Genomic DNA, 12,149 nt, shown 5'->3' on the forward strand with positions numbered 1-12,149 from the left:
GAGTCCTCACTGTGTCATTATATTCAAACTCAAAGACTCTAAGTGTTTCTTTAGGATGTTAATAAAGAATTTTAAGGTGAGAAATATGTTCAGATGAGATATCATTTTTTTGCAGGGAAGGTCTTGGATGCTTTTCAGTCCTATTCCAAGGCAATTCTGCACAATACTTCTGCAAATTCAGCTGAACTTCAAAAAAGTTATGCAATGTTGAATCTGCATAAGGAATATGCTGATTCAGCAAACCCAAATTAATTTTATTCAGTATAAACTGTATTCTGACAATTTTGGGGGGAGGATATGGATCAAAATTTTTAGTTGGTTGAATGTTTCTCTTTGCAATCAGTTTTCAGGCAAGATATACATATATGTCAATAGAGTATACTTTTAGAGTTTCTGGTAAGTATATTCTATATAGTAATTTAAAATTCTTAAACTATGCTGTGTTTAAAATACAGGGCTTACTCTTTTTTTTGTTTTTATTTTTCAAGTTTATTTATTTAAGTAATCTCTGTGCCCAATTTGGGGCTGGAACTCAGGACCCTGAGATTAAGAGTCACATGCTCTTCCGATTGAGCCAGCCAGGTGCCCCCAGGGCTTACTGTTTAAAGATAAACTTATGTGGGGATTCCACTTAAGTGGATTTATTTAGTGAGCATTTTTTATGTTTATGGTTTTGAGGAAAGCTATTCAGAAACCAGGTATATATTTCATATAAAATCTAGGGGTAAAATTTCAAGCCTAACTACACTTTGGAAAAGGATTCTACAGCTTTCATATAACAGAATTCCCAGTTTCAAATATATGAAAGTCCTACTGAATATGACCTTTATGTATTCCTGTAAATTGATCCCTTTAAAATAATGATACAGTGTGATGTTTTGGTTAAAATTAAGGACATATGGATTTATAAATCAAATTAGGCACCTGTAAGTGTGTGTGTGTGTGTGTGTGTGTGTGTGTGTGTGTGTGTGTGTGTATTTTATACAGCCCTACGTTATTTCAGGGCCCAGGTCAAAAAGTGTTCTTTAAAAATCTTTATTCTTTAAATTTAGTCAGGGATGCATTCCTTTGTCCTTATTCCTAGCTGCTTCGTTTCACACAATGACTCTTTTTGTCAACAATGCTAGCTATTCTTAACAACTGCAAACTCTTTCCTTCTTGAATATCTTCATATGTTTCCTACCAAAACCACTTAGAATCATGACATTTTAAAGCTTGAAAAAGTCTTAAAGAATAACCAATGCATCCAACTCCTCAGTTTTCAGTTGAATGAAAAGCCCAAAAATGGAGCTAAATCACTACTATAAAATCTAAAGGTAGAGCTGGGACCAGAACATCCCAGTTTTCTAAATACCAGCCCAGACTAATATTTTTCACCATCCCACAATGACTCATCTGAATACTACATGAAATCTAATCTGTTTTCTAAAAGAATTGTAAAAAGGTAAAATTGTGTTGTATAGTTATGCTAACGAGTCTTTGCTGATTCATTCTATAAACAATAAAAATGTTTATTAGTACATATGCGTATATACATATATATTTTGTGTTGTTTTAAGAACTCTCATATAGGTATAATTTAGGATTTACCTAAGAAGTTAGTATATCTAAAATTTGATTCGAATTGATGGGAAAATTTCCATGAAGTTATAAAGATCAGAATTGCAGGATTCAAAATCCATTTTAGAGGTGACAGAACCTGCTTTTTTAGGGGGTGAGTTCTTAAGACAGTGCTTTGTATGCAAAGTGCTCAAAAAATGTTTTAAATGTTTTTAACTTGAGCAATTCCAAGGAAATGGGACCAGAGAAAGCTTTAGAACCAAAGGCTCAAAAATTCCAATTCTGATTCCTAGAACTAAATATTAATTCTCCTAATCCCCTTATTTTTTCACAGGTAAAATCCTACCTGAGGGATGCTACTCAACTTTGGTAAATTTAGTTTAGTCCAAGTGGACTCTGAAAAATAATCACTTCCACTTGTTTCTCATTTTCACAATCAAGAGAAAAGGTAGTATACTAAAAAATACATGGGCTTTTGAGCCAAAGTAAGATGGATTTGAATACTGGCTGCTACAAACAAATTTATCCTTGGGGATTATTCAACTCTGACTTCTCTTTTCTCCGTCTGTAAGTTAAGGAAGTAATACCATTCTCTCAGTTGTTGGGAGAATTAAATGAGATATTGTACGTAAAACACCTAGCATAGTCCCTAGAACACAGCAGATGCAACAAATGTCAATACCCTTCCTACCTCTTTAATAAAATATATAATAAATTTCAACAAACAGCTTATGTAAAAGAAGTCAAAGCTTAGCTTGGAATATACAATTTATTTTTGTCAGAGACATAAAAACTAAATTAGCAACTGTGGAAAGTGTCAGGGAGGAAGACCTTCCTCTGCCCTATGCTCCTTCTAGCTGGACTTGGAATCAATTGACATAAGACAGATCAACAGGAGAAAATAAAATTTAATAGGCATTTGAGAAATCCACACAGACTTGAAGTTCCGAGGGAAATGAGTCAACAAAAAGCTTATAAGAGCAACAAGATGAGTAGGGTTTGAGGATACAAAGGGGAGGAAGGCCAATAACAAGAAGTTAAGGAGATGTTTAGAAAAACAAAGGTTGCCTTATTATGTAGATAGGTCCCTTAGGTAAAGGAGAGTCTCGGTTAAGAGATCAAAAGTTGCATGCTCTACGGACTGAGCCAGCTAGCCAGCCCTAAAATTTCAAATTTCGATCATCTATACCAAAGGAAGGAACTGTGGCAGGGATAGTACAAACTATACCTTACTTGTGCCTCATATCTAGGTTTTTCAAAGACATTTCATATCTATTTATATCTATTATTTTATATGACATCAAATTAGTTGGTCAAAGATTTCTATATGCTCTAGGATTGTGTTGTTTCTATACCAATTAAATTATTTCTTCAGGGCTATAGAATATGTTTGTTCTTCCAAAAGAGTCTCTTCCAAATTAAATTTATTGTAAGTCAATATTAAATTACATTTCATTCTCTTGATAGTAAATAATGATACAGAGATTGAGTGCAAAATGTGTTGGGTATAAGACATAAGAAGGAATAGGATTTAACATTTTCTAAAAGTAATATTAAATTAATGACAAATTGATTAGAAGGTGAAGCCAATGAGCAACGTTCACACATGAGATATTTCTGAAGTCAATATCATGGGTCAGAAGGGAGTTCAGAATAGTGTGACAAAACATTGTAAGAGCTGGCCTAACTAAAGTTGGGTGGATTGACACATATTCCAGTGTGTAAATAAAGAGCAGGAAATAGGTTAGGACTTGATCTTAGAACCAACAAATAGATCCACTTATAACACAAACTGATCTTAGTAAGCTCTTACAATCAATTTTAATTTCCTGAAAGATGTTTAATTGCTATACAAATAAGCTTTAATAAGCTGTACATAATTTGAATTTATATCCATGGTAAATGAATTTTTTCTCTTAAAATGAAAAGCTTGTATGTAGATGGTATACCTAAAGACAAAAATATCACTTCACCAATTTAACCCACTAAGTATATAATATTCTTATTAAAACTATTTTATTAGATTTAAAAAATTAGCTTTATTTGACTACTCATTAAATTATTGTTTAATTTGCATATTTATTTTCATGTACTGAGAGTGGACTGTAAACAACTGAAAAGAAGGCAGGGAGTACTATAAATCTAAAATATATTTTAGGGGCACCTGGGTGGCTCAGCCGGTTGAGCACTGGATTCTTGATCTTAGGTCAGGTCATGATCTCATGGTTCATGGGACTGAGACCCTCATCAGACTGCACTGACAGCGGGAGCCTCCTTGGGATTCTCTCTCTCCCTCTCTATATGCCCCTCCCTCACATGCACACACACTTTTTCTCTCTCAAAATAAATACAGGCGATCTATATGGGATCGCCTGGCTGATTCAGTTGGTAGAGCATGCAACTCTTGATCTTGGGGTCATGAGTTCAAGCCCCACATTGGACATAGAGCTTACTTAAAAAAAAAAAAAAAGAATTATTTTGTGGGGGCACCTGGGTATCTCAGTCGGTTAAGTGTCCAACTTCAGCTCAGGTCATGATCTCGCAGCTCGTGGGTTTGAGCTCCACATCAGGCTCTGGACTGACAACTCAGAGCCAGGAGCCTGCTTCAGATTCTGTGTCTCCCTCTCTCTCTGCCCCTACCCTGCTCACATCCTGTCTCCTCTCTCAAAATTAAAAAAATTAAAAAATTAAATTTAAAAAATTTCTGTATAAAATAGCTAATTTGGATAAATTAGCACTAACAACCAAACTTGCTATACATCAAAGACTAACTGGGAAACAGAAAATGTTATAGCCCATCGTTAAAGACATACAGGCTTCTGCGCTGAGAGCATGGAGCCTGCTTTGGATTCTCTCCCTCTCTCTCTTGCCCTCCCCTGCTTGTGTGCACATCCTTGCTCTCTCTCTCTCTCTCTCTCTCTCTCAAAATAAACAAATAAACTTAAAACAAAAAGACATACAGCCTTAAAAGTAATCAGAAAACTACTGCCTTAGAAATTCTGTATTACTGACAAAGTGAAAATATAACTTGTGTGGCAAATTTTTAGTTTCAAAGTTCTATCTTAAGCCTATTCTCCTGAAGGTGCTTTGCTAAATCATTACTACAATGACTTAGATTAGGATTAAGAAACACTTCCCTCTTGAAACATTAAGATAATTGATGTAATCAGTAATTTTATGTAGCTCACAGTATATTAATGGACAAGAAACAGTATTATAGAATTCTGTGATAAAGTTCTTTATAAAAAATGTACATTTAACATATACAGGTCTAAATTTGGAGGGTAGGGTCTCCTCACTGAAAGCAGATGGTAGAATCAGTCACATTTCTAAAAATATGAATATCGTAACCAATTTTCAATAATGTGATAATTACCGAATGGTAAATACCATCTACATAGCATTTTAGAGAGTGGTTAAATTCTTTTCTAGTCACTTTCCAAGGAATTGTTTGACAAAATTTAAAACAAACATATGTTGCTCAGAAATAAGTATATGATTTTTTAACTATAATATCAGACTAACCACTGGAACCTGGCCACAGGCCACTGGAACCTGGCTACAGGCCATTCAGCAACAAAGGTTGTTTAGTCCATTCCAGCGCAATTATCAGCCTCTTTTCCCACAGCTTGACTTGTTAAGTTGTGAGCGTTTATACTTTGAAATGAGTGACATGTTGTTTTAGTTCCACCAGTAAGTGTAAATTAAACACATCTAGCATAAATGAAATTCTCAGCAGTTCATTGGTACCATAACAAACCACATGTTTGTACTAATGTTAAAGCCAATCAAGTAATATCAAGTCAAATTTTTACAGAGGACCCTGAAATTAAAATTAGATTCTTTTTAATCTGACTGCCCAGTGTGTAGTTTATTAGCTCAGTTTATTAGAACATGTGATTAATGATATCATGATACTAATTCAGTCCCTGTGGAGTAAATTGCTTTTCATTTATTTCTTGGTCACAGATTATCCTCAGCAGTATTATTACTGTAATAATGTATCAATGCTTCTCAAAGTGTAGTCTGTAGACCATCTGACTCACCTGGAGGATACCTATTAAAAATGCAGATTGCTAAGCTGCTTCTCAAAGTGTAGTCTGTAGACCATCTGACTCACCTGGAGGATACCTATTAAAAATGCAGATTGCTAAGCTCCATTCTAGACATATCACATTAGAATCTCTAGTGGGTAGATCCCATGAATCTACATATTTACTGATTTTCCAGATTATTCTAACGTCCAATAAAGTTTGAAAAGTGGCAAGAAAATATTCTCTTGCCTATAAAAGACTGAGCAAGGCTGTATAATTTCCTTTAAATCAAATCGTTATTACTATCAGAAAAATAGCCTTGACTGTACAAGTTCCACCAGTCTTGGGTCAATATTAACATCCTCTCAAATTACTACATACAATTAATCTGACTGTCCCATCCACACATGCAAACTTTCAAAAGTTAATTTTTTTTAAGTTTTTTAATGTTTATTTATTTTTGAGAGAGACAGAGACAGATGCGAGTGGGTTAGGGACAGAGAGCGAAGGAGACACAGAATCCGAAGCAGGCTCCAGGCTCCGAGCTGTCAGCACAGAGCCCGACGCGGGGCTCGAACTCACGGACCATGAGATCATGACCCGAGCCGAAGTCGAACGCTCAACCGACTGAGCCACCCAGGCGCCCCAATTTTTTTTTTTAAGTAATCTCTACACCCAACACGGGGCTTGAACTCACAACCCTGAGATCGAGAGTAACATGTTTTACTGACTCAGCCAGGCAGGCACCCTGGAAATGGAAATCATATGTTTAACCTTTATCTCTTAGTTTGGGTTCTTCATGGAAAACAGAGCCTGAATCTTCCAGATTATGTGCAAATTGTCTATGTGAAAAGCCAGCCCAGGGAATAAGAGCTGGGGATTAGAAGAAAATGGGGAGAGAGCATTTGGAGTGCTTCCTTCAGTACAGGCAAAATGGGACTCAATCCCAGGCCCCTGTTAGGAGCCATGAAGTCTTAGAAGACTGGAGAGAAGCATTTATCCTGCCAGAAGACTGGAGAGAAGCATCTATCCACCAGTTCTGATTTAGGTTAGTTACGGGTTGCCTCATAGGTTGTTCATTTCTTCACACTTTCAGGCTATGCTTCTATTTCCGAAGGCTTCAGAGAAGCCCCCCAAGCAGAAAGTCAGGTGAAGGGCTGTCAGGTTTCACCTTACGAATCTGATTGCCATTGGAATGTTATTGGACTGGCTAAAGCAAGCAGGGCCCAAGAGGAGTCTGGCACATCACTATTATAGGACAAATATGACCAAACTGATTTTTCCTTAATTTACCAATACAATTTTAACTAATATACTATGCAAGTAAAATAGATTTGCTGAAAAATGAGTATAGCAATTTCAAATGGCAAGTGAGGAACTTTAGCCTATTTTTGTCTGATGTATTTGATCCATTCCCACAAAACCTGAGATACATTGAAACTTGATCTTTTGTGAGAAAGGTATTTTCTAATAAACTACATTTCATTTCCTGAATTTGGCCGCCAATTTTTAAAGGGCCAAACAGCACCAAATGAACAATTAATAGATACTCTGTAAATACTTTTACATCCAGTATTGATCCAAAGGCTTTATCATTTAGTTTACATTGGTAAAATTATAGTAAAAACAGATTGACTACATTGGACTCTCAAGTAACACTTCTCATTACAGTGAAACACAGAAGTTCGAATAGTACAAGTTTGTGTTGGACTATGTCCAAGAGGGTCTGGTTACAAGAACTAATTCATTATAACCTTTATGTGATCCTGGAGCATGGGTCTGAAGAATACATTAGAGGAAAGCTGTAGTCAAGTAGATTAAAAACAGGAAACTGAAGTAGCCAGTTATGTGCTTTAATTGTGTAAATATATTAATTGTTGCATAATTATAAAAACTTAGTTTAGTGAAAATGAGGAAGAAATAGGTTTAAATTAAAAATAAATCTGATTAAAAACATATCATCTTTTCATTTAACTTCAATTATGTTCAAATGGAGTGTCTGAGTTTTTAAAAATAACTCTCTTAGACTGTGGTTAAATTAGCTAATGAATTGATATGGGTAAAATACAGAAATTAGACTGAAGGGAATAGAAATAAAAGTGAGGACACACACTACTGAACAAAGGCCATTAAGAAGAAATAACTATTGTCAGAAGGAGTTATCAAATACACTCAGATCTTCACTAAATTAGCTCAGATCACAATCAACTTGATACCAACTCCCCCTTTCTTGTACCTGAAGCTCAGTAGATCATAAATTTCTATTAAGTAAATAATTTCTTACAACCACAAATTTCTGAAATACATGAATAAATTAGTTTCTCCTTTCTATACAATTTTGCAGTTGGGCTAGATGATTTTTAAAGTCCCTTGGAATATAATGGAAATAACAACAATATAATAACTCTACCTGACTTATTTAAACTTAATTATGTGAATCAAATAAGATATGTAAAAGCACTTCAGTTGTAATGTAATCCTTTCTATAATTATAAATCTGTCACAATTTGCATAGCAATTCAACAGTTTCACTACAATTACATAATTCAGCAATTGAAGAGATCTCTCTGATTAGCCGTAGTTCTTAAATCTATCTAGTACTAACAACAGTTTCTTACACTGTTTGGGTACATTTATAATCATTTAATCCTGTTAACAATCCTGTATGTAAAATACCCAAGGTATATATTATCTTCGTATCACTGATAAAAAACTGAGGCACAGAGATGTTAAATTACTTGCTCAGTAGGATTATTAAAAATTAGAATTCATTCAACAAATTAGGTGGAGCTGCTGCTCATTTCCCACTGTCAACCTATACAAATACATTACTATATACTTACAGTTTTCAGAATTCACAATGATTTCCCATAGCAGAAACTTTGCACATGCCTTCGGCCTAGAAAGCCTTCTACCACTCTGCTCCCAATAGGCAAGTTGCTTCCAACTTCTAGAAGTCTTCCTTAAGAAATTACAGATATATTATTTCATTCCTATAATAATCCCTTTGGACACAGGTAAGTATGAGTATTCTCATTTTTTGGTTGGGGAAGTAAGACTTGTCTAGGCAACATGCAGATTATCAGAGATAGGGCTAGAGTTTAAATCTTAACTCCTAGGTCCTATCTCCAGCTCAGGACTTGCATAGTCCCATAGGCCAGGAATATGGCTATAAGTCGTCATTGATTATAGAACCTGGTGAGTTTTTTGGAGCATTTTCTGCTCTGCTCCCTTTGGAGATAATAACATAATTCAAGGTCCTTCAATCTATTTAGCTTTAAGCTTACTACATGGGAGAATCTAAAACTCAGGGCTGGGAAAGCTAAGAATGAACACTTGGTAACTCCATTAGAAGTCAATTTATATTCACCTCTCAAAGGTCCACTATTTTTAAAAACTGTTTATTTATTTTTGAGAAAGAGATAGCGTGCAAGCAGGGAGGGGCAGAGAGAGAGAGAGGGAGAAAGAGAATCCCAAGCAGGCTCCGTGCTTGTCAGCATAGAGCCCAATGCAAAGCTTGAATCCACGAACTATGAGATCATGACCTGAGCCAAAATCAAGAGCCAGACATTTAACTGACTGAGCCACTCAGGCGCCCCTCAAATGTTCACTATTATAAGCCATGTAAAGGAACATGTATGCCATGATTTCTAGTAAGTACAATTATTAATGCAAAAAAGTCTAAAAAATGAACTGAGATTTGTCCATATAATAGGTGCTTCACTCCAACTCTGAATGAGAGAGCCCAATTTATTTTCCTTTTCTAAATTATGAGACTCAAATTGCTATCATATTTTAAAGCCCTTTTAGTAACCTTGTAAAAGTTTTCTGAAATAAACAGAAAAATGTACTGGGACTGCAAATTAGCCTTTAGGTAATAATTATCAAAATTCAGAAACTTTATTTGGTTATATTCTCAAAAGTAGTTTCTAAATTAAAAAAAATAGAAAAGCACAGAATAAACTTTAAACAGATTTTATTATTCAAAAATAGCATGGTGTGGCCCCTGGGCAGCTCAGTCATTTAAGTGTTCAACTCTTGATTTCAGTTCACATCATGATCTCATGGCTCATGAGATCGAGCCCTGCTTTGGGCACTGCACAGTGTGGAGCCTCCTTGGGGTTCTGTCTCTCTGCCCCCATCCCACTCATTCTCTCTCCCTCAAAATAAATAAATATTTATTTTTTTATAAGAAGTTTTTTTTTTTTTAATATGTATTTATTTTTGAGAGAGAGAGACAGACAGAGAGTGAGCAGGGGAAGGGCAGAGAGACACGGAGACACAGAATCCAAAGCAGGCTCCAGGCTCCAAGCTGTCAGCACAGAGGCTGACATGGGGCTTGAACTCATGAACTGCAAGATTATGACCTGAGCTGAAGTTGCATGCTTAACCAACTGAGCCACCCAGATGCCCATAAATAAATATTTAAAAAAAATAATTCAGTTAGGTCTGTACATAGTTGCAAAGGAAATATTCTTGACTATAAAGGGTAATTTAAATCTTCCCTTTTTCTTTTTTTTTTCTTTCTTTTTTAAAAAAATTTTTGAGAGACCACCCATGAGTATGAGCTGGGAAGGCACAGAAAGAGAGGGAGGGAGAGAGAATCTTAAGCAGGCTCCTCACTCAGCTTGAAGCCTGAGGTGGGGCTTGATTCCAGGACCCTGGGATCATGACCTGAGCAGAAATCAAGAGTAGGATGCTTAATCAAGAATAGGATGCTTAACCAGGCACTCCTAAATCTTCCCTTTTTTTATTAGTTTATATTTCAAATACCTTAAAGCTCTGACCATATGATTTATCACCCAACCCAGGACATTTTTGAGAGTAGACAGGAGCCTTATTAATAATTGAACCAGAACAATAGACATTAACCAGAACTATTGCTGGTAAGCCTAGGGATATGGTCACTTTAGATAAGAAGCACATTAGATTTGTCTTAGTATCCTAAATAATCCTCAAAAAGAGTCACCAAAGGTGTGAGGTAAATTCAAACATAATTTAATTTCACTAAACATTTCTAATACTTCTGATTATAAGAAGTAAAATTGAAAAAGTATTGGCTAAAATTGAAGGTCTCCTTTAAGAACTAAATTCTGAATGTAAAACATTTTTGGAAAGGTAACTATCAAAGCTTCCTTAACCTCAGACTAACATATGGATTAGGAAAAGCGAAAAGCCGATATTTTAAACAGTCTATTTTTCTCATAGAATAGAAAAAATTGGAGCAAAAAAGGTCTGCCATTGTGTTTGAAGACGTGTAATTTGTGAGGCATGAGTGCATTAAAGATCACAACTGTTTGTCAGTATTGAAGAAATTCATCAAAAATGGAAAAAATACCATATAAGAGGTGAATCATTAATTTTTTTAAGTGGACAAAGCAATGAATATTAAACGTGTTTGCTCCTGTGAGCCTATTAAGGACTGCTTTAACTAATAGAGTCCAACTGCCAGGGACTTATTCCTACAGTTACCCCTTCATATTTTTTTAAAATTTTTAATTAATTATTTACTTATTTCAAGAGGGGGGAGGGGGGCAGAGGAAGAGAGAGAGAGAATCTTTTTTTTAAATTCATTTATTTATTTTCAGAGAGAGAGGGAGAGACAGTGTACAGGAGGGCAGAGAGAAAGGGAGAGAGAATTCCAAGCAGGCTCTGTACTGTCAGTGCACAGTACAGGGTGGGACTCAAACTCACAAACCATGAGATCATGACCTGAGCTGAAACCAAGAGTCAGACGCTCAACCGACTGAGCCACCCAGGCACCCAAGAAAGAGAGAGAGAGAGAAAATCTTAAGCAGGCTCCATGCTCAGCACAGAACCTGACCCGTGTCTGCATCCCATGATATGATCTGGGGATCACAACCTGAGCCAAAAGTAAGAGTTGGGGGGCTTAGTAGGTTGGGCATCTGACTTTAGCTTAAGTCATGATCTCACAGCTTGCGAGTTCGAGCCCCACGTCAGACTCTGTGCTGAGAGCTCAGAGCCTGGAACCTACTTCCGATTCTGTGTCTCCCTCTCTCTCTCTGCCCCTCCCCCACTCTCTTTCTCTCTCTCTCTCTCTCTCTCTCAAAGATAAGTAATAAAACATTTAAAAAATTAAAAAAAAAAAAGATTTGGACACTCAATTGACTGAGCCACCCTGGCATCCCCATAATATTTTCCATTTACATTACTGTAAATAAATACTGTTCCCACAGCTTCCATCATGGTAGCATTATACATATGTATATAGAATGCAAGTATAATACTGTATTTACTGGATAAAAAGGTACATATTAGTTTCACAAGATTCTCAAAATAAAATCTACTTTTCTATTCTACTTTCTTAGTGATCAATCTTAAATTCTTTTACCATCTCCACAGCAGATAAATGTCAGTGTTAAGATCTAAGGGCTAAATAACAAAATTCCTGGGCTCTATAAACCCATATGCATAGGTATGAAATACTGCCAAGCAGTCACTGTATTATAAAATGGCTGACCTGTAAGAAAAAGAAACTCCTTTCCATTCATAATGAATGATTTTGCAGTAATAGATCATTAACATTCTTGATCA

General features: G+C 35.7%; 1 protein-coding gene across 2 annotated transcripts in view; it reads left to right on the plus strand.

The window, feature by feature from the left end:
* RBBP8 (RB binding protein 8, endonuclease) overlaps positions 1 to 12,149 on the plus strand; it is a 112,727-nt gene that overhangs the window by 1,201 nt on the left and 99,377 nt on the right. The gene's annotated exons all lie outside the window — the stretch shown is intronic.

The sequence above is a fragment of the Puma concolor genome, chromosome D3 (genome assembly GCF_028749965.1).
Source record: "Puma concolor isolate L17-30 chromosome D3, mPumCon1.1.hap2, whole genome shotgun sequence".
Classification (NCBI taxonomy): domain Eukaryota; kingdom Metazoa; phylum Chordata; class Mammalia; order Carnivora; family Felidae; genus Puma; species Puma concolor.